Source organism: Doryrhamphus excisus, linkage group LG7 (assembly GCF_037039965.1).
Source record: "Doryrhamphus excisus strain RoL-2023G ecotype Guam linkage group LG7, RoL_Dexc_Guam_v1.1, whole genome shotgun sequence".
Classification (NCBI taxonomy): Eukaryota; Metazoa; Chordata; class Actinopteri; order Syngnathiformes; family Syngnathidae; genus Doryrhamphus; species Doryrhamphus excisus.
The window spans coordinates 4,824,112-4,847,539 of record NC_136363.1 but is presented as its reverse complement, the minus strand read 5'-3'; the positions used below and the strand labels follow the sequence as shown (position 1 = coordinate 4,847,539).

Genomic DNA, 23,428 nt, shown 5'->3' with positions numbered 1-23,428 from the left:
TTAGGTGCACCTTTGGAGTGTTAAGTTACTGTGTGATGAGTTTAGTGTTTTTTTGCAAGCATAAACATGGCTAAATAAACTCATACCCGGAGAAAACCTATGCATGCACGGGAAGAAAAATAAATGTGTTCCGGGCGGCACGGCGGACGAGTGGTTAGCGCGCAGACCTCACAGCTAGGAGGACTAGGGTTCAATTCCACCCTCGGCCATCTCTGTGTAGAGTTTGCATGTTCTCCCCGTGCATGCGTGGGTTTTCTCCGGGTACTCCGGTTTCCTCCCACTTCCAAAAACATGCTAGGTTTATTGGCCACTCCAAATTGTCCATAGGTATGATTGTGAGTGTGAATGGTTGTTTGTATATATGTGCCCTGTGAATGAATGAATGAATGTTCACTTTTCCACATGCTCACCCACATATAAATATATTTATGTTAAATACTCAGAACAAAACCAAATAAAACTCAAAAGTACTGACGGGACAAAACACAATTTTTTATATGGTGACATTATCTAGTCATGAAATTCAAGAATCTAACATCCTGTGTGTCAGATCACCCTGACAGCACCACTGTGACTCAGTGTGTGTCTAAACAAATGACATGTTTATCAGGTCATCCTGCCATGGATCTTCATCTCCTTGCTGGTCTGAAGTGCACCGATGGAACAAATCACTGTCAAGGTGGTCAAGGATGGACCCTCTAAAGCTTTGCTTACAAATGGGCTGTTTTTAACAATTGGTGCTGTCACAAATAATGTCTTTTCCTCTCTATGGAAGGACAGCAGTGACAAGCACCTTTAAGCTCACACACACACTTTCAGGATGAGGAATACTGCATCACCTTTACGTATGAAATTTTTCTGTATTTTATTGCCCTTAATAATAATAATAATATTAACAATAACAATAGCAATAGCAATACTTGATTATAATGATAATGATGATAATGATGATAATAATAATAATTATTATTATTATAGTAATAATAATAATAATAATTATTATTATATACAAGCCCTGCCTACTGCCTGAATTGGATCATGTCGTTTACCACCAATAATACAATGGGACAGAAGTACTACTACTACGACTACTACCACTACTACTACTACTAATAATAATAACATTCAGAAATACTCAATAATAATAATAATAATAATCACCATCATCATCATCATCATCACCATCATCATCATAATCATCATAATCATAATAATCATATTATTAGTACTTACAACATCATCATAATAATAATAATCATCATCATCATTCATCATCATAATAATAATAATCACCATCACCATAATTACATTATAATTATTATTATTATTATTATTTTATCATAATGATATTATTATGATGATGATGATGATTATTATAATTATTATAATAATCATAATGGTATGATGATGATTATTATTATTATAATTATTGTAATAATCATAATCATAATGGTATGATTATGATGACGATGATTATTATTATGATTATTGTAATAATCATAACCATAATGGTATGATTATTATGATGATGAGGATTATTATTATTATTATGAAGTACTTCTGTCCCATTGTATTATTGGTGGCAAACGACATGATCCAAATCAGACAGTAGGCAGGGTTTGCACACTAAGCCGAGCTTAGACACTAGCAGCAGTTCCTTTACTGTATTTGAACAGGAAATGTGCAAATTCAGCTATTTATTCTACGTTCATATTTAATTTTATATTCAATTCAAATTCTCAATTGTAACTGGACTGTTCAAGTTGTCTTAGAAAACGTTTTTGCCTCTTGTCAGTTCATCCTCAAAGACTAGGTGGGACACACACACACACACACACACACACACACACCAGTCAGACTAGATAGGACAGCTCATCAACAAAACAGGTTGTCCATTGAATTTATTTCCGGCCCCTGACCATGACGTCACAGCAATTCATTCTGGCAGATCATTCATTCAACTGAAAGAAAACCGATCAGACTCTACCTGCAATTAATAGTCATCAATTTGATTGCCCCATCTCCATGAAGCTCCACACTAATATCAGGGTCCTTAACACAGTTATGTGCTGCTTAATTAAAAATGTTAATTAAGTTCCCTGTAATTGCATATTACCATACAGGGAACAGGACAATGGAACGCCAATGTGTGGTTATGTGTGTGTGTGTTCAGGGTGAGAGGTTGCAGACGCCTGGATGGCTCATCGAGGAAGATTAGACTCCAAACTAATGGCTTGAGTGGATTTTTTGTGAGGAGTAGGTGCCAATAAATGAAAATTAATTCATCTTTATATATGCCAAAGGTCTCAGTGTGATGCAAGAGCGAACAATAAGGGAGGTAATTGTAGTTTTAATATGCTTAAAAGCTGAAAGATGAATATGATGATGGTGTGAAAGAGCTGCACAATTGCAAATGAATTGAAAATAAGCATGTAAAATCATTTTTCAACATTTTTCTGGGGGTATTAATTTCTGGAGATTAATTATTCCTTTGGAGCTCATTGATTTGACAGTGTGATTGTATGAGTTCACTATCCTCACGAGGGTCACGGGGGTATGCTGGAGCCTATCCCAACTGTCTTCGGGCGAGAGGCGGGGTACACCCTGGACAGATAATAATAATAATGACATTATTATTATTATTATTATTATTATTATTATTATATTATTATATGGGAATTATTATTATTATTATTATATATTAATATTTTATTATTAGGGAATAATAATAATAATTATTATTATATATTATTATTTTATCATGGAATAATAATAATAATAAAATAGTAATAATAAAATAATAATAAAATTATTATTATATTCGTTCATTCATTCGTTTTTTTTCACTTTTTCCTCACAAGGGTCGCGGGGGTTGCTGGAGCCTATCCCAGCTGTCTTCGGGCGATAGGCAGGGGTACACCCTGGACTGGTCGCCAGTTAATCACAGGGCACATATAGACAAACAACCATTCACACTCACATTCATACCTATGGACAATTTGGAGTGGCTAATTAACCTAGCATGTTTTTGGAATGTGGGAGGAAACCGGAGTACCCAGAGAAAACTCACGCATGCACGGGGAGAACATGCAAACTCTACGCAGAGATGGTGGAATTGAACCCTGGTCTCCTAGCTGTGAGGTTTGCACGCTAACCACTCGACCGCCGTGCCACCCGGAACACATTTATTTTTCTTCCCGTGCATGCGTGGGTTTTCTCCGGGTATTAGTTTATTTAGCCATGTTTATGCTTGCAAAAAACACTAAACTCATCACACAGTAACTTAACACTCCAAAAGGTGCACCTAAAAATATACAAAGAAGCACCAATATGAGTTTTGACGTTTCCCATTCTGCATTGTGTCTGTGTTTTTTCTATAATAGACATGGTTTTGGAATGTGGGAGGAAACCGGAGTACCTGGAAGAAAACCCACGCATGCACGGGGAGAACATGCAAACTCCACACAGAGCTAAACATAACTTAAAATTGTTATTTCCAAACACCCGCAAGGCATGCTGGGTAGTCAAGCTGCAATAAAATAGGAACTATAGGAAAAATAGGTGCCAACTACAGTTTCGATGTTAAAGGTTTAAAAAAAAAAAGGAAGAAGGAAGACGCTCGGCGAGCTTGATGTGGCTCACGATCCGGAGTTTGCCGACCCCTGTTTTAGTCTAAACTATTTCCCAACTACCTTCCATAAACCCACCACCACCACTGTTAGTATCTTAGCTTTCACCACATAAAACAGACGGGTACCAGTCAGCGTCTGAGAATAGCAAAAATTCCTGAGTCAGTGTCCATCGAGGATGCCGTCTCTCATGTGGCTTGTCTGGCCCTTAACTCCTGGCTGTCTGTTTGGAATCAGGATGGACACAAGATGGAGCGACGCACAACAGATTCACTGTGTAGGCTTTTGCCTGGAAGGCCGGGCTTAACACAGGCACCTTATCAAAGCTTTGGGAAAAGCCGTGTTCCAAAGCTGAGTCAACTTGGCCGCGTCGGAGCCCAAATATTTGAGCAGCCGGAGTACCACTGGCAATGCATCACAGGATCTCCCTTGTCCAAAATAAAAAAAAAAAAAATCTGCAGAGGAGGCTTGAAGGCTGCTAATATTCATCATACATATTTATAAACCCCGAGTTGTCTCTCTTTACTTTTTCCGAACTTCATTCAAAGTCAAGAAATTGTTTGATTTATGAGATTAAAATCGTTATCATTCATGGACATCACTCTGTCCGGCTACGATCATTTTCTATTCCCAGTCTGCATACAAAATTATTTATTCATACAGTATGTGGGCTGTAAGCCTCACATGTGACATTGTATTAATAAAAATACAATTATGATTAACATACTGCTCCAAATTAAATACTATCTTAATGATTTAGTCAAATTATTATTATTATTATTATTATTAAGTATTTGCAAAGCTACTCCAGGTGCTTTTCTCTTATAAGCCAGCATATCAATGCTGAGTGTATTTGTCTTTCAAAAATATATGCAAATTCCAAATCATCTGATGTGAAACTGCAACCAGACAATTATTATGTTGAGTGTTGCTGCCATCTAGTGGTCACAAAGTGTAGTGCACCAAGTAAAAAAGTACCATATAGTGACGGGACAACACACTGACCCATTTTAATATAGCTTTTACATGCTGTAATGCATAGTAATGACCTACAGGTGGCAGTAATGAAACACTGACATAGCACCACTGCAGCAGTTCAGGCTTTTCCTGATAATAATAATAATTATTATTTTTTTAAATAAACAAAAATAATTTTAAAAATAATTATTTTTTTACCAAAAGACAGCATAAATATGTAAATATTTTAACATTGAGTCCCTTTTTTATTTTAATTTGTATCCTAAACAGAATAGAATAAAACAGAATAATCCATTTAAAAATAATTGTATTGTCAACTAAACTAATATGTTCTCCTACTATCAACAAGTAAGACATAAATAATAAACAATGAAACAATGATGATAACTATGCCATTTCGAAAGATGCACATTTCTATGTGGCATAAACATACATATTGATGAGATATAATTTTTCCAAGGACCCCAATTTGGCTCAAAAAACCTTCCCTATCTCCTCTACCTTCTCCCAGACTCACTGCCATACATCCCAACTAGGCATTTGTGCCATTTTGGGTTATTTTTTATCATAATTTTTCATTACCTCGAGAACTTAGGCCCTCGTTTTTTTTTTCCTTGCAGCAGAAACCATTATCCATGCATTCATCACATCGCATTTTGACGTCTAACAGCAATCTTTATGGCACACCCACCAATCCCACAACCCAACAAATCTTAACCTAGTCCAGTATATTCAATACTTTGCTGCCTGCCTCCTCACCTGTACCCGTTCATGAGACCACATCAATTCCACTAGCTCCCTGGAAACTGTGGATCAATATGTGCTTGCACTTTTACGTCCCTAAATACCAGAAAACTCTCCAACGATGCCAAAAAAAAGTAGCTAAATCAAAACATATTTTTTAATACATCACATTGCGATCTCTTAATCTTGTCTTTTACATGTAACTATTTGTTTTGAACTTTTTATGTGCGATATATATATATATATATCACTATATTGACAGTTACTATGGTACCCATTATAGCATTGGATGCTCATATCACCTTGTACTTTGGTACGTGACTAAAAAAAAAAATTAAAATTATTTTTTTTTAAAATAAATAAAGAAAAAACATTGAAAAATGTAAACATTTTTTTATAAATAAAAAAAATAAAACAAAAATAAAAAAAATACAAAATAAAAATAACAAACTATATTAGGAAAGCAGGAAGTGAACAAATGTAACAGTTACTGATTGTAAAAGTACCAGATGGAGGGGTAGGATTTAATAAGCTTTGCTTCTTCCTACTCCTTTTGGACATGTGGAACTGTGAACTGATTATGTGATGCATTCAATTGTAAATCTGATGCATGTTCAAATGAAATTAAACCATTATTACCATTTTAGTTTTCACTTTCTACTGTTACTTTGCCATGTTGTACACTTGCATTTGTTTGCTTTTACAACATACCATGGACGCTGGAAGACAGATAGATATATTTTACAACCCCTTTGCCACAAAAGCCACTTCCTGTTCTGTTCTCTGGAGATCCTGGTTGCATGGTTAGCTTCAACGGGACTATGGCAATACTCTTATATGTAGTCAGGAATTGTAGACGCATACTTGTAGAGGGTAGATGAGAGCGGTCTGCCAGGAACTAGCCATCACCGACGGAGCCCCTTATGTTGACCTACTTAATGCCAATAATGCGTAGTGGAGCTCCGGAGGGAAAACAAGAAAACAACAGGTCTCCATAAGCTGTCAAAGAGAGGGGGGGAGCTGTGCTTGAATGTGTGGCTATGATATTCTATTTATTTGAAAAAAATGAAAAAACAACAAAAAAAAACAACCTATATGAAGAAAAGTTTATAAATGATTGAATTTTGTCAACAACAATAACAACACACAAGGAAAATGAACTATAAAGGTGACACAAGCTGCAGCTTGTCACTTAAATAGATGGGTTAACAATGGCCTTCAGCTGATTGGCTGTCAGGAAGTGGGTGGAGCTTATGTGACAGCTGTTTGGCAACACAGGTGAAAACAATCTGGCTGCAGGACATGAAACACAAACGGAACGTTGCCAAGCATAAATCCAAACTAAACTAAATAAAACTAAACTAAATAAATAAACCAACATAGATATTGTTATATAAAATGACAACTTTTCATTTCAGACTTTCATCTTTACATTTCCAAATTTTTTCTCAGTGATTAATATTATTTGTACAACAATAATAAACAAGTCACACGCTAAAAATGGCCCCCGGTGCACCACTGTGGAGACCCCTGATATACTATGTAGTTCCTATTAAAAGTAGGTGGGATGCTAATATGTTCATTTATGGCTGATGATTGTTTTTCATGTGTAATTGATTTTTTTAATCCCATCCATCCATTTTCTATACTGCTATGGTCGCGGAAAAAAATGCAGAAAAGGTTATAATGTCACAAGAATAAAGTCAAAATATTACAAAAAAAGTTGCAATATTATGATTAGGCAAAATCATCATTTAATTTAAAAAGGCAGTTGTAATTTTTCTGTAGTCTTTTCCAAAAAAATATGACCAAGTTTGTTGTTTTGTTTGTTTCTCATGAAATAAAATTTTATATTTTTTTCTCATAATATTTTGATATTATTCTGTTAACTTTTTTTGTTAAAATGTTGTTTTGTTTTCTTAAATTATATTTTATAAGTGCCGCAGACCAATATAAGACCAAAAATACAAAGAAGGAACTTAAAATTAAACAAGTGTATATACATATATATACCTGTATGTATTTTATGTGTAGTATAAAATTGATCTAAAAGCACTATAAAATATACAAGCATATGAAAAAGCTATTATTCAGCTACGTGAGTCCGGTACTATAACTGTAATGTAATATTTTAAATATCCAAGTATTTCAATCCGTGTTCTTGATCTTTTCCAAAAAAATTAGGACAAAGTTTGTTGTTTTGTTTGTTTCTCATTAAATATTTTTTTATTATTTTTTCTCATAATATTTTGACGTTATTCTCTTAACTTATTTTTCTCTTAAACATTTTTTTTGTTTTCTTAAATAATATTTTATAAATGCCGCAGACCAATATCAGGCCAAAAATACCAAAATTATAGGAAGGAACTTAAAATGAATTAAGAGTATGTATGTACATATATATACCTGTATGTATTTATACATATAAAATTGATCTAAAAGCATAATCATAATTTAATTTAAAAAGACAGTTGTAATTTTTCTGTAATCCTTTCCAAAAAAATATGACTAAGTTTGTTGTTTTGTTTGTTTCTCATGAAATAAAATTTTATATTTTTTTCTCATAATATTTTGATATTCTGTTAACTTTTTTCATTAAAATTTTCTTAAAAGTTTTATTAAATTTTATTTCATAAGTGCCGCAGACCAATATCAGGCCAAAAATTAATTAAGTGTATATACATATGTATACACCTGTATGTATTTTATATATAGTATAAAATTGATCTAAAAGCAGTATAAAATATACACGCATATAAAAAAAGCTATTATTCTGCTATATGATTACGGTACTATAACTGTAATGTAATATTTTAAATATCCAAGTATTTCAATCCGTGTTCTTGAGCTTTTCCAAAAAAATTATGACTAAGTTTGTTTTGTTTGTTTCTCATGAAATAAAATTGTTTTATTTTTTCTCATAATATTTTGTTCTTATTCTCTTAACTTTTTTTCTCTTAAAATGTTTTTGTTTTCTTTATGATATTTCTTTATTTCTTTATTATATTTATTATTATATTTTATAAGTGCCGCAGACCAATATCAGGCCAAAAATACAAAAGTCATAGGAAAATTAAAACTTAAAATGGATTAAGTGTATATACTAGACCATTGGTGGGCAAACTACGGCCCGGGGGCCACATCCGGCCCGCCAAGTGTTTGAATACGGCCCGCCCAATCTTTCCAAAGTATTTCATTTAAACTCAACATACAACCTGGCATCATGGCCTGAGCCAACCTTTTGATGGTTTTATCAATTTCGTTTTTTGACATGGTCTGTTGTTTACAAAGTGCTCCTGAAAAAAGGGACACAAGCACATAATAATAATAATTATTTGATTATTATTAGATTATTATAATTATTATTAGAACTATTATGATTATTATAATTATTATAGTAATGCTAATTATCATATTAATTATATATAATATTATTGTTATATTTGCATAATTTACATAATAATAATATAATAATTATTATTTTGATTTTATTGTAATTATTATAATATTTTATTATTTTTAAAATATTTAAATATAAATATAAAATAATAAATAATAATAGCGGATTGCATGACAATTTTACAGATACAATAATACCAGGTGGACTGTTACGTGTAAAATATATAGTTTATATATATATATATATATATATATACATATACCTGGATGTATTTTATATATAATATAAAATTGATCTAAAAGCAGTATAAAATATACAAGCATATCAAAAAGCTATTATTCTGCTATATGATTACGGTACTATAACTGTAATGTAATATTAGTATTATTTATTAGTAATATTTATTAATATTAGTAAGTATTTCAATCCGTGTTCTTTATTTTTTTCTAATATAAATGCTATTATAATAATAATCCCTAATTGAATGCTATCAGCTTCCAGCTGTTGTTTGAACACATCATCTCAAATGCAGGCCATCTGATTGAAACAGAGGCCTATTGTACTTTCCCCTTCCATATTTTTTATAATAACATGACTGTGAGTCACAATGACAACAAGCTACGCCTTCAAACGACATGACAAATCACCGACATGATGGAAGATAGCACACTTTTTTTTCCCTGCTTTTGCCCCCCTAAAAACATTCAAGTCTGGAACTCATTCCTTGTCCACTTTTCCAGATAAGAACCTCGGTAGGACTTTTGTGACGATCCGCAGAACGTAACTCTGAGTCACTCACACAAAGAGTCGCCTATTCAACTAAATCTCCTCAACGCAGATGCCATCGTTCAAGTTCCGTTCGTGACACTCGAGAAAGACGTACTCGTAGTACGCTTGGACGGCTGCTGCTGGAGTTCGGATCCGCTCAGGTATGTGTGGTCAAGAGAGAAGGGAATCAAATGAAAACCAAAGCAGCTCTGCAGGTTAAACCGCCAATAATTGAGGTAAGATTTATTAAAAGGTTCTCTCAAGGGAAGGTGTCGGTTCTCGGATGGCTTTTTACTTATGCATGCATTGACTGTACCGAATACCGAATCCAATACCCTAATTTCAACACCGAGATGAGAATGGATCGGCATGCTGGCTGTCAGAATGCTTCCATGTGCCGCTACACTGTCCAGCTGTCAGTGGATGGTAAAAATAGAGGGTGCAAGCGAGTGCAAAAGACAGTCACGGTGTTCTGCTGCAAAGGCTGACATCCCGACACCCTTTTCAGAAGATATGAGACGCAATTAATCCCGCGCTTTCTCTTCCACACGGTTCAACACGCAGGACAACGTGCGTGTGGACACAATCTACCCACACCTCCTTGACACAGGCCTCAAGGCGGGAACTCAACAAAACTCCAAAAAAATGCCATGAGGTATTTTGCAAAAATAAAGTGGAAATATTACGATAAAAGTGCTCTAATTTCATGAGAATAACGTCATAATATTCTAATTATTATTTATTTAAATTTGTATTTGTTTATTAACTAATTAATTAATATTTATTTAATGATTTAATGATTTAATGATTTATTTATTTAATTATACAACTATGCAATTATGCAATTATGCAATTATTTAATAATTTAATTATTTAATAATTTAATTATTTAATTATTTAATTATTTAATTATGTAATTATGTAATTATTTAATTATTTAATTATTTAATTATTTAATTATTTAATTATTTAATTATTTAATTATTATATATTAGTATATTTTATATTATATTTATTTATTTTATTTTATTTTAAAAGCATAAAGCTGAAATATTAAAGATACCTATTTTGAAATCATAATATTGTGAAAAACAAACAAAACAACTAATAAATGTGTCATTTAGGGGCAAAAATGCAGAAAAAGTTATAATTTCACAAGAATAAAGTCAAAATATTACAAATAAATTGCAATATTATGATAATATTGTGAGGCACAATCATTTTAGTCACATAGAGTTGAAATATATATATATATATACATATATATATATATATATATGGAAAACTATATAATTATGAGATAGTATGAATAAAACATATATATTATGAGAATATAACCATAATAATAATAAGAAGAATAAGAATAATCAAGAATAATCATCAAGAATAATTGACTGTATTTAAAAAGACAGTTGAAATATTTGGAATATTTGTAATATGCTACATATGCTACATAAAACATTGCAATATTTTCATGAAATATTTTAATTTTAATAGCATAAAGCTGAATCATTAAAGAAACATATTTTAAAAAATATTATGAAAAACAAACAATTAATAAATGTGTCATTTTGGGGGGGGATGCAGAAAATATTATAATGTCACAAGAATAAAGTCAAAATATTAAGAGAAAAAATTGCAATATTAAAATAATTAACTCGTAATATTATGAGGAAAAATAAATAATGTTTTTTTAAGAAAGAAACACTGGAATTTTTGGAAAACTGGGTTGTGGAAAAAAGTTGTAATATTACGAGAATACATTAAAAATATTACATTCCCACTATGAGGCCCTCAGTGGAAAAAGTTTCTAAAAAGTGCCCGGAACTTTTATCTAAATCACATTTGATTGAAAAAGTCTGTATTCTGAATTTGAAAAAAAGCCAACATGGCCGACATCCTTGAGCTGTCAGGTTCTTTTTACAATCAACATTTATTTAATGGTTTTACATTAAATTAAATAAAAGTCATACCCTCCCACCGGACTGGTCAGAAAACCCACAAAGTTAAATCCTCACAATGAATCACTCATCAAAGCGTGTTTAAATACCGTGACGGTTTTTTTTCACTGCAAAGAACTTGTTATTACAATTTAGTGGCCTCCGATACATTTCCACATGAGAGAAATCAAATATTCCTCATGCTCCGTGTATCAACGCTTGATTTACGATCCCGGGAGAAAACGGCGTGGTAAAAGCGTTGGCAAAAGACTTATCCACCCCTCTTAAACTGGGAATTCACCTCCTCGCTGACCACTTTAGGATTAGCGCGTATCTTCCTGAGAATGGTGTTTGGTATAATCCCCATAAATAGCCTTGACAAGCCAAGTGGGATTTAATAAGCCCCCAGAGAGACCATAACGCCGCACCGATCTCCATGTGTGGGTTGCTTTTCTGGCAACCGCAAGCTCAGCATATGAAGGCGTTTTAGTCGAAAATGTCTCAATTCGCCATACGAGGAGAAGGATTATGGGAGGTATAAAATAAAAAAAATAAAAAAATGTAGTGGTGAAAGATTGGCTTGTTTCCAGTTGTCCTACATGCTGATGGACAAGCTATACTGGACATGATGGAAAATGTTTTGGTTTTTTTTGCTTCACACATTTGGTGTTAATTATCCGTTTGCGGCGTGCATCGGGTCAATGCATATGTATGGAAGTATCTCAGATTGACCGCAGAAAATCCTGAATTCTGGCGTCATTAGGAAAACTTATGACAAATCTTATATGGCCAAAGAACATGATTCTTATGTGTTTTTACACTTTTTGACACTGAAATATTAAAAACATGTGCCATTGGATTTGGCGAAAAAACTTGAAATTTCCCGTTTTTATCTTGTGTGAGACTAGATAGTCAGTAGTGGAAAGAAAAACACGCAATATAACTTAACCTGGAATCAAACTATGGAATGGATTGAGTAAGGACCGCACACAATGCACAACGATGAGCCAATTCAAGAAACAATACAAGCAGTTGATGTTTGCTAAATACAAGGATAAAGAGTCTTGAACCAGTCATGATGTGCTATATATTGACACTTACTATTAAAATTAAAATTAAAATTAAAATTAAAATTAAAATTAAAATTAAAATTAAAATTAAAATTAAAATTAAAATTAAAATTAAAATTAAAATTAAAATTAAAAATACAATTAAAAAATTAAAAAATAAAATAAAATTATATTAGGAAAGCAGGAAGTGAACAAATGTAACAGTCACTGATTGAAAAAGTACCAGATGGAGGGGTAGGATTTAATAAGCTTTGCTTCTTCCTACTCCTTTTGGACATGTGGAACTGTGAACTGATTATGTGATGCATTCAATTGTAATCTGATGCATGTTCAAATTAAATAAAACCATTACCATTACCAATTAACATAGCCGGTTTTTGGAATGTGGGAGGAAACCGGGGTACAAATAAAAATAAATAAAAAATAAAAAATAGTAGTAAAATTAAATAAAAAAATAAAAAATTGAAAAATGTAAACATTTTTATAAATTAAAAAAAATAAAACAAAAAACAAAAAAATACAAAATAAAAAAACAACTTAAACTATATTAGGAAAGCAGGAAGTGAACAAATGTAACAGTTACTGATTATAAAAGTACCAGATGGAGGGGTAGGATTTAATAAGCTTTGCTTCTTCCTACTCCTTTTGGACATGTGGAACTGTGAACTGATTATGTGATGCATTCAATTGTAATCTGATGCATGTTCAAAGGAAATCAAACCATTACCAAAATCCGCCAGTAATCGAGACTATATCGAACACACGAATCGCTCCCCATTCCATTCCCCGCTCCCCATATGGTGCTATAGTGGCAGTTTTATCAGAACTGGACATTGAAAGATGTTTTCTGTCTGATTGACTGCCCCGAAAAACAACCGAGTTCCAAACAGTCATAGAACAAGAAACTGCCAATAAAAGGTATTTGAAAATTGATATTTTGACCAATAACTACTGAAGTGACAACAAAGTGTCATTTTGAGCACAAAAAAAAACATTAGTTTTGAAGGCAAACCTGCACAGATATACTACTCGGTCAAAAAGGTACTGTATGTCCCATATCAAATTTCATTAAAAACTTTGCAGTACATAAAAGTCCTAAACAACACAGAACTTTTAGCAATGTTATGATCATCATGTAAAGTCAGAATGTCACTCAATTGTTCAGACGTACGCCAAGGTCGAAGTGTTAAACATGTCAAAAATGTCATCAATCAGGTACTTAATTATCAGGCGATCTCCTGGTTCATAAAGCCTGACAGGATGACAAATAGATGGGTGGTACCATTATGATTGAAAGTGGTGGGTGGTTTCTTTGACGCCATGGTGACGCAAACTGTAATAATCCTCACCAAAAAAAAATGTTTACGCGTTCTTACCTGACCCATGAGCAATCCTTCGAGAAACTTCAGGTGAAATCTCTGATGGTGCTGTAAAAAAAAAAATAAAACAGCATATCACAGGATGATAATAAATTCTGATTCTACCATATTTTACTTATTGTGTGGAAATATGGGGTAATAACTATAAAAGCAAGCTTCACTTGCTAAATGTACTGCAAAAAAGGTCAGTAAGGATAATTCATAATATCGCCTACAGACAAAAATTTTAAAAATAAAAATAAAAATAAAAATAAAAATAAAAATAAAAATAAAAATAAAAATAAAAATAAAAATAAAAATAAAAATAAAAATAAAAAAATACAAACACAACAAAAACAAAAAAACAAACAAAAAAAATTTAATTATATTATGAAAGCAGGAAGTGAACAAATGTAACAGTTACTGATTGTAAAAGTACCAGATGGAGGGGTAGGATTTAATAAGCTTTGCTTCTTCCTACTCCTTTTGGACATGTGGAACTGTGAACTGATTATGTGATGCATTCAATTGTAATCTGATGCATGTTCAAATGAAGTAAAACCATTATTATATATGTAATACCGATAATATATTATATTATATAAAATAATATGTATGTAATATATATGTAATACCGAACCGATTTTTGGTCGTTCGACGTTCCTACCCTCACCTCTGGTCATGAACTTTGGGTAGTGACCTGAATTTTATGGGTGGGCTCTCCCTTAGAGATAACGTGAGAAGCTCTGTCAGGGTAGAAACCTGGAGTAGAACCACAGCTCCTCTGCTTTGAGGGGAGGTATTTATGGTTAAGGGGATCTGGTGAGATTGCATCCCTGGGGAAGTGTCCAGTTCAGGGCACATCCGACCCATTGCAGGCCTTGGGAAAGACCGAGGATATGTTGGAGAAACTATGTCTCTCAACTGGCCTGGGAAGGCCATGGAATCTGTTGGGAAGACCTGGATGAAAAAGTCGGGGAGAGTCGAAATTTGGGCTTCCCCATGACTTGATCTCGGATAAATGGTGGCTGGATGCATAAATGATAATGCAAGATGGATACTTCCATAAATAAATACCAATACTGCTGCTTTCAAACAAACTATGCACTAATAACAAGGCTCTGTTAAAAACAGTAGATTCCATTTTCCATTACCATAAAAACAGTTATGACAGATCCATTGCTGATTTAGTACTTAAAAAACGGTGAAATGGTTTCACCGGTTCTGTAGTCGAAATGATACAGATAAACGGGCAATTGGAGTTCGCAATGGTCCAACTGTCATCCCTTTCGCACGAAACAGGAAGTGTCGTTTACGTCACAGCCTCAGCTCTGTCAACTGCTGGAACACCAGAAGCAACAAACAAACCCGGATAAATCAGCCAGTTGGTCAAACCCCGGTGTCACAGAGGTCAAGTACCATGTGGCGGTGCTTTTGCTCCCCATTTGCAAAATTAGTTTCCATTTATTTTGACTTGCTAACAGGAGCTTCGGAGCGTGACAGATTCACGGACGCATGCCGCAAAACGCACTAAGAACCCCCGGCTTGTGTGTCCTCAAGGCAAGACAAGACGGCCCCAGTCATTGATTGTGTTTAGTGTTGGCCCTCTGACCCGTACAAGAAGGTGACATGATGTAAACCATTTGGACGCCGCTGGCTTTATTGGACGCGACACAACTCTGTTAAACATACACATAGTCTGCTAAGTTTATTTCAGGGTCTCCACCTTTGGACTAATTTGCTGACACAAAAAAGTATAAGGTCATTTTTATCGGTCAATGACTCCTTTTTTTTTTGAAAGGGAGCCGATTCATCAATCATGACAGGATAATGAGATGTTTACTTCTGATCAACACCACAAGAAGCCTCACACTTTTCAACAGTCTTTCTTTTGTTCGGACAGATGCTATGTTTTACTGATCGCCCCGTTTCGGGTCCGCTCTACACAGTCACTCACTACCCACACCTCGTTGTCGCCATACAATGACGCACTGATGCTTATCACAGCCTTTCCTTTAGGGGTCGCCACAGCAAATCTATCTCCTCCATCCAACCCTGCCTCTCTCATACCAACTACCCTCATGTCCTCCTTCACTACATCCATGAACCTCCTCTTTGGTCTTCCTCTACGCCTCCTACCTGGCAGCATCTTTCTACCAATATATTCACTATCACCTTGAACATGATCAAGGATACAACAGTGTTGTGTTACAGTTTTGTGATTTCTAACTTGTATTGCAGCACATAAATGAAGCATATCCTTGAACATGATCAAGGATACAACAGTGTTGTGTTACAGTTTTGTGATTTCTAACTTGTATTGCAGCACATAAAGGAAGCATATCCTTGAACATGATCAAGGATACAACAGTGTTGTGTTAGAGTTTTGTGATTTCTAACTTGTATTGCAGCACATAAAGGAAGCATATCTTTGAACATGATCAAGGATACAACAGTGTTGTGTTACAGTTTTGTGATTTCTAACTTGTATTGCAGCACATAAAGGAAGCATATCCTTGAACATGATCAAGGATACAACAGTGTTGTGTTGCAGTTTTGTGATTTCTAACTTGTATTGCAGCACATAAAGGAAGCATATCCATGAACATGATCAAGGATACAACAGTGTTGTGTTACAGTTTTGTGATTTCTAACTTGTACTGCAGCACATAAAGGAAGCATATCCTTGAACATGATCAAGGATACAACAGTGTTGTGTTACAGTTTTGTGATTTCTAACTTGTATTGCAGCACATAAATGAAGCATATCCTTGAACATGATCAAGGATACAACAGTGTTGTGTTACAGTTTTGTGATTTCTAACTTGTATTGCAGCACATAAATGAAGCATATCCTTGAACATGATCAAGGATACAACAGTGTTGTGTTACAGTTTTGTGATTTCTAACTTGTATTGCAGCACATAAAGGAAGCATATCCTTGAACATGATCAAGGATACAACAGTGTTGTGTTAGAGTTTTGTGATTTCTAACTTGTATTGCAGCACATAAAGGAAGCATATCCTTGAACATCATCAAGGATACAACAGTGTTGTGTTACAGTTTTGTGATGTCTAACTTGTACTGCAGCACATAAAGGAAGCATATCCTTGAACATCATCAAGGATACAACAGTGTTGTGTTACAGTTTTGTGATTTCTAACTTGTACTGCAGCACATAAAGGAAGCATATCCTTGAACATGATCAAGGATACAACAGTGTTGTGTTACAGTTTTGTGATTTCTAACTTGTACTGCAGCACATAAAGGAAGCATATCCTTGAACATCATCAAGGATACAACAGTGTTGTGTTACAGTTTTGTGATGTCTAACTTGTATTGCAGCACATAAAGGAAGCATATCCTTGAACATGATCAAGGATACAACAGTGTTGTGTTACAGTTTTGTGATTTCTATCTTGTATTGCAGCACATAAAGGAAGCATATCCTTGAACATGATCAAGGATACAACATTGTTGTGTTACAGTTTTGTGATTTCTAACTTGTATTGCAGCACATAAAGGAAGCATATCCTTGAACATGATCAAGGATACAACAGTGTTGTGTTAGTTTTGTGATTTCTAACTTGTATTGCATATTGCAGTATTTCTGATATTTTGCACTTCTTCTTTCTTCTTTCTCTTTGGCTTTTCCCTTCAGGGGTCGCCACAGCAAATCAATCTCCTCCATCCGACCCCGTCTTCTGCATCTGTCTCTCTCACACCAACTACCCTCATGTCCTCCTTCACTACATCCATAAATCTGGATTAATTCCTGATCCTGTCCATCTTGGTCACTCCCAATGAGAACCTCAGCATCCTTCTACCAATATATTCACTATCTTTCCTCTAGACATGTCGCAACCATCTCAGTCTGGCCTCTTTGACTTTATCTCCAAGGACTCAAGGCTTGATCCTATCCATCCTGGTCACTCCCAAAGAGAACCTCATCATTCTCATCTCTGCTACCTCCAGTTCTGCTTCCTGTTTTTTTTTGTATTTTTGACTTGTTGTTATTATCATATATAATAAGTACAGTGGCTGCACGACGGAGGAGTGGTTAGCCCGCAGACCTCACAGCTAGGAGACCAAGGGTTCAATTCCACCCTCGGCCATCTTTGTGTGAAGTTTGCATGAATGAATGAATGAATGTAAAAGATGCCATGTAAACCTTGCTCCTCGACACCTCAAGAGTCATGGTGGCTCATTCTGCAGACTTCTTAACTCATTCAATTCTAGACATTTTTCAAAAGACAACCCCTTCAGTGACGGTCCATTTTAGACCATTTTGACTGGCAAGGCGTGTTCTATGTCTATATGAACATGGACCCGACCAAAAGAACAAACTTCCATCTTTCATCTACCTTTTCCTCTTCTAAAACATGGGTAAGTTTCAAGAAAATATCAGCTCCTGACTATAAAAGGAACAAAAAAAAAAAACAGCTTTTTTGTAACAAGATAGGCATTTGGGATTATAAAATACGAATAAACATGTCTTTAGCCTTAACTGCTCTGTTATTATGACCAACCGAAGGCCCACTTTTGCAGTAATCATGCTGTCTCATCAGTATCTTAATATGCCACACTTGGGAATCAGGAATGCTCACTAAAACAGAAAGATTTAGACAGATTTGTAAACAATATTTGATTGAGGTAGGCCTTTTGTTTATGTAGTCAAAAGCTTCAGATCTAAAAAAAACTGCATTGCAAACTTAAACTGTTCCCTCATTAATATATATATATATTTGTGGAATTAACAACAGTGATAAATTCACCACAGCACTATCGCAAACAGGCGATGGCCACCCTAAATGGTAAAAACATGTAACGCCCATATCTTTCACTGTTGAATCTCTATCAAGGCCTGTGTGAAATGTGCTTTTTCAGGCGCAATGACCAACTCCGTATCAACTTATGCAGTATCTAGCTCTTACATTGGGATACAGTGTCACTTTTTTCAGGCTTAAACTCATATGGCGTGAGGTTGAGTAAATAGAGCTGATAGGATTAGCGAACGCTAAAAGTTGCTCTTTTGCGGAGGCAAAAGGGTTTTGTTTAAGGCCCGGTATTTGCTGCTGGGTCCAAAACTGATAGACATGCATGAAAAGACATATAAATATGTTTGTGTGTGGTGTATACTTTATATACTGTATGCCTGACAGACCACCATGCATGCAATAAATCTACTTATATTACTATTTGGTACAGTCTAAGTGTTTTTTTGTTCTTCTCATTTTTGCCATATTTTTTAATTGCATTTTTTTCAATGTGCCACAAGCCAAAAAAAAAAAAATAGGACCCCACTTTGTACACCCGTCTTACGTATAAAATTATGATTTTCTTCATACTTGATATACGTACATTCAAACACGATTTAAGTGAAAATGTTTAAAAATCCAGCCAACCACATCCAACCTTTTGTAATTTAACAAAATCAGTAATTCATTCACAGAAGCGCTATTATATTTCCATCATGTTATCACTTCCAAGATAAGGCTGAGCGATACTGTATCAAGGTCAGTTTAACCTGTATGTAACCTGTATATAAATTACTCAAGTATCATTATTTAATCGGCTACTTGACACGGCAAAGACATTTTAAAGCTTCCAGAATAAACAAAGCCGTTCTATCTGTTATATTTAATACATTTCAGTGGTGTATAAATGGAATTAAACTTGGAATCTAAAGTATTTCAACTTATTACTTATTACTGTACCTTTAAATAAAAATTCAGTGCAACTTCATTCGATCAGGCAGTAGTTGCGTGAATAGGAAAATGACTTGACACCATTGCAGAAATATAATTATTATAGAAATAGAAATGCTGTAATTTCCCACAATTCCATGAGGACCAGATAGCTCGTTATTTCACAGGAACCCACATTGGAAGTTACAAAAGGTCAATACTTAATAAAACAGTCTGATTTACTGTGTCTTCTTACAAGGAACACCAACATCATCACACAGCAACTTAACACGCAAAAAAGCAAGCTAAGAAATATACAAGGCAAGTACCATAACAAGTTCAAAATTAAATAACAAGCTATTCTCACTTCCCATAATGCATTTTTATCTCAGTATTTCATTTTCATTAGTTATTGCTGCCACGGCGCTGAAATGATTTCAGCCTCCCTTTGCTCTTGTGGACAGAAGCAGCATCAAACGTGCATCGACTGAGTGGATGGACTCAAAGTTAGGATATTTTGTCTGAAAACTGCGTAAAAAGTAAACACATCTTGTTTTATTCATCATTGTTGCCCCCCTGGCTAGGAGACCAGGGTTCAATTCCACCCTCGGCCATCTCTGTGTGGAGTTTGCATGTTCTCCCCGTGCATGCGTGGGTTTTCTCCGGGTACTCCGGTTTCCTCCCACATTCCAAAAAACATGCTCGGTTACTAGCATGCTAGGACTCCAAATTGTCCATAGGTATGAATGTGAGTGTGAATGGTTGTTTGTCTATATGTGCCCTGTGATTGGCTGGCCACCAGTCCAGGGTGTACCCCGCCTCTCGCCCAAAGACAGCTGGGATAGGCTCCAGCACCCCCCGCGACGCTCGTGAGGAAAAGCGGGAGAAAATGAATTAATTAATTATTATAGAAATAGAAATGCCGTAATTTCCCACAATTCCATGAGGACCAGATAGCTCGTTATTTCACAGGAACTCACATTGGAAGTCACAAAAGGTCAGTACTTAATATAACAGTCTGATTTACTGTCTTCTTACAAGGAACACCAACATCATCACACAGCAACTTAACCCACAAAAAAGCAAGCTAAGAAATATACAAGGCAAGTACCATAACAAGTTTAAAAATTAAATAACAAGCTATTTTCACTTCCTATTTCATTAGTTATTGCTGCCGTGGCGCTGAAATGACTTCAGCCTCCCTTTACGCGTCTCTTGCGGATAGAGGCAGCATCGCAGATGTGTATCGACAGAGTGGATAGATTCAAAGTTATGACGTTTTGTCTGAAAACAGCGTAAAAAAGTAAACACGTCTTATTCCTCATTGTTGCCCCCTGCTGAGCGCAGGATGTACTGCATGAACAAGCATTTCTTTAGTTAGCGTGAACATCATTTGGCTGATGTTTGGCAGGCCGAATAAAAATCTTTGACCCACGAGCTGCCTTTCTCGGACATATTGAACATGTGATGTACGTTAATGTAACATGTTAAGCATGTCCGAAAAAAAATAAACCATAACCATAAGATTGCGCAATGGCGATAAAGTATAATTGGGGTTTCCTTTCTGATGTGTTTTCGTATCCTGCAGAAAGACAGGACTGTTTATCCAGCCAGACGAGAAGCCGAAACGCATGCCAAATCCCCAACTGGCCTTTTCAGTATGCAAGTTTTGTTGCAACAAAAGGTTGTATTTTGTTTGTACTTGTGTTCACACACTCAACATTATGATTAGAAATTGCAAACAGGGCTCAAGTGACGTCTTAATAGCCAAATACGATTGTGACAATGTTATTTTTGGGAACGAGTCCACCGTTTAAAGAACAAACAGCAAAGACTACGACAAAATGTGTAGTAATACATGATTAGCGTCTGGAAAGGTGCACGGATTTGGACAAAGCCACAACAGATGGGATTGTAGTACACGGTGTACAATAATATACAAGATGTCAGCTTTAACTTTGGTTGTAATTGGTTTTGCTGCAGAATAAATGGGAGTAAGAACTTGGCAAAACAGGTTGAAACCACAAAGATTTTAAAGAATAAACATGGGAATGACCCAAAACTAAAACAAATAGTTTGTGTTTCTCTTTTGGAACAATGCTTTTTGCCAATAGATTTTATACTATTGGGAAGGCTGTTTATTGGCCAACACTTTATTACGGATACACTAGCCACGTATACATGGACCCAAATATTCCAATTCCATTCGGGTTATTTGCTGAAACGGAAAAAATGTTGCTTTCGAAAAGGTCATTCGGAAAGATTCCATTCGGAAAGCGAAAAACTCCTCATGTAAACGTGGCTATTGTTGGACTAAATGAACACTGCGTAGTCACTTCTGGTTTAGTGATTCAAACTAACCAAATACGTTTTACATTCACTGACTTCCTGTCCAAGAACCAAGACCAACCTTTCAACATGAAAGCATCCTGTTCTACCATTTAACACCATCACACCCCAAGTCCTGACCTTTTTTTTTTCTCTGGGTCTACGTTCTGGCCAGAGACGTCACATGGGAGGGATTAGGGGTGCCGCTGGGTTTTGGGCATGGTTGCTTTGACATCAGATACAGACCATGCCTGTGGCGAGCTCAGATTTGGGAACACAAAGGGGCGGTTAATGAGAAATAGCAGCCACCGTGCGCTAATGGCTCTGTGGTGTCCCTCTCCTGCTGGTCTCACCATCATGACATCATTACTCCGAGAGGCACGTGTCACAACGGGTTCTATCGGCAATCCTTCAAGTAATCCGCTATTGCAGCATAAAATCGGTGCAAGATATTATCACTGGCAAAGAAACACAGCATTTATGTATTAAAAAAAAAGTATTGTAAGTTGTACAAGCATTTATGAACTGGTCTATTAACTGATATGTTTTATTATCAGGAACATCATGGCTCAGTGGATGGAGGTTGCTTTGCTACACGGTTTTTACAGCAGAATCTCATTATGATAAAAAGTCAAGCTTCGTCATGAAGTGGACTGAAGGGTAGAATTTATACAACATACGGTACACAATGAGGGAACTAATCATTTCATTTTTTTTGGTTTACCCCCTGACAGAGAAATAAATCATACGTTTTTTTTTATTAGTTTATTACGTCAATAGTAAAATATTATTAATGTATTTGTATTAGATTGACTTACTTCTCGGTGGGAAAACTGTTGCTGGCAAAGACACAGGCGAGACTTTTCTTGTAGTTTTTGGTCAGAAGGGATTTTGGTCCACTCATCTTTACAGATATTTTTTGGATGTTAACTTGTTTCAAGGGCTGCACAGTGGTCGAGTGGTTAGCTCGCATGCCTCACAGCTAGGAGACCTGAGTTCAATCCCAATGGTTTCAATGAGTTTCTCCGGGTACTCCGGTTTCCTCCCACATTCCAAAAACATGCTAGGTTAATTAGCGACTCCAAATTGTCCATAGGTATGAATGTGAGTGTGAATGGTTGTTTGTCTATATGTGCCCTGTGATTGGCTGGCCACCAGTCCAGGGTGTACCCCGCCTCTTGCCCGAAGACAGCTCGGATAGGCTCCAGCATATCCCTGTGAGACTTGTAATTTTACATCAAAAACTAAATATTAAAAGAAGAAATCCAATAAAATAGTCATTTTTGTAGAATAAAGTCAAGTCTTTTGAAGTAAACATTTTAATTTTTGGAACGTTAGGTTGCGGAAAACAATGTTATGGGAATATCATAAAAATATTAAGTCGTAATTATGGTAAAAGGTTGCATGGCGGTCGAGTGGTTAGTGCGCAGGCCTCACAGCTAAGAGACCTGAGTTCAATTCCACCCTCGGCCATCTTTCCCTGTGTATGCGTGGGTTTTCTCCGGGTACTCCGGTTTCCTCCCAC

The 23,428-nt window shown here is 35.3% G+C and overlaps 1 long non-coding RNA gene across 2 annotated transcripts in view; it reads right to left on the bottom strand.

The window, feature by feature from the left end:
• Positions 1-13,629: 13,629 nt before the first annotated feature.
• LOC144899515 (uncharacterized) overlaps positions 13,630-23,428 on the bottom strand; it is a 91,562-nt gene continuing 81,763 nt past the window's right edge. The window contains exons 3-4 of one of the 2 annotated variants that reach the window (XR_013627665.1): positions 13,906-13,956; positions 13,630-13,781 (exon numbers count right to left, since the gene is read on the bottom strand). This is a non-coding gene — a long non-coding RNA (uncharacterized LOC144899515). Of the gene's footprint in view, positions 13,782-13,832; positions 13,957-23,428 lie in introns of those variants that run through there. The other variant, XR_013627666.1, reaches the window with a different exon arrangement.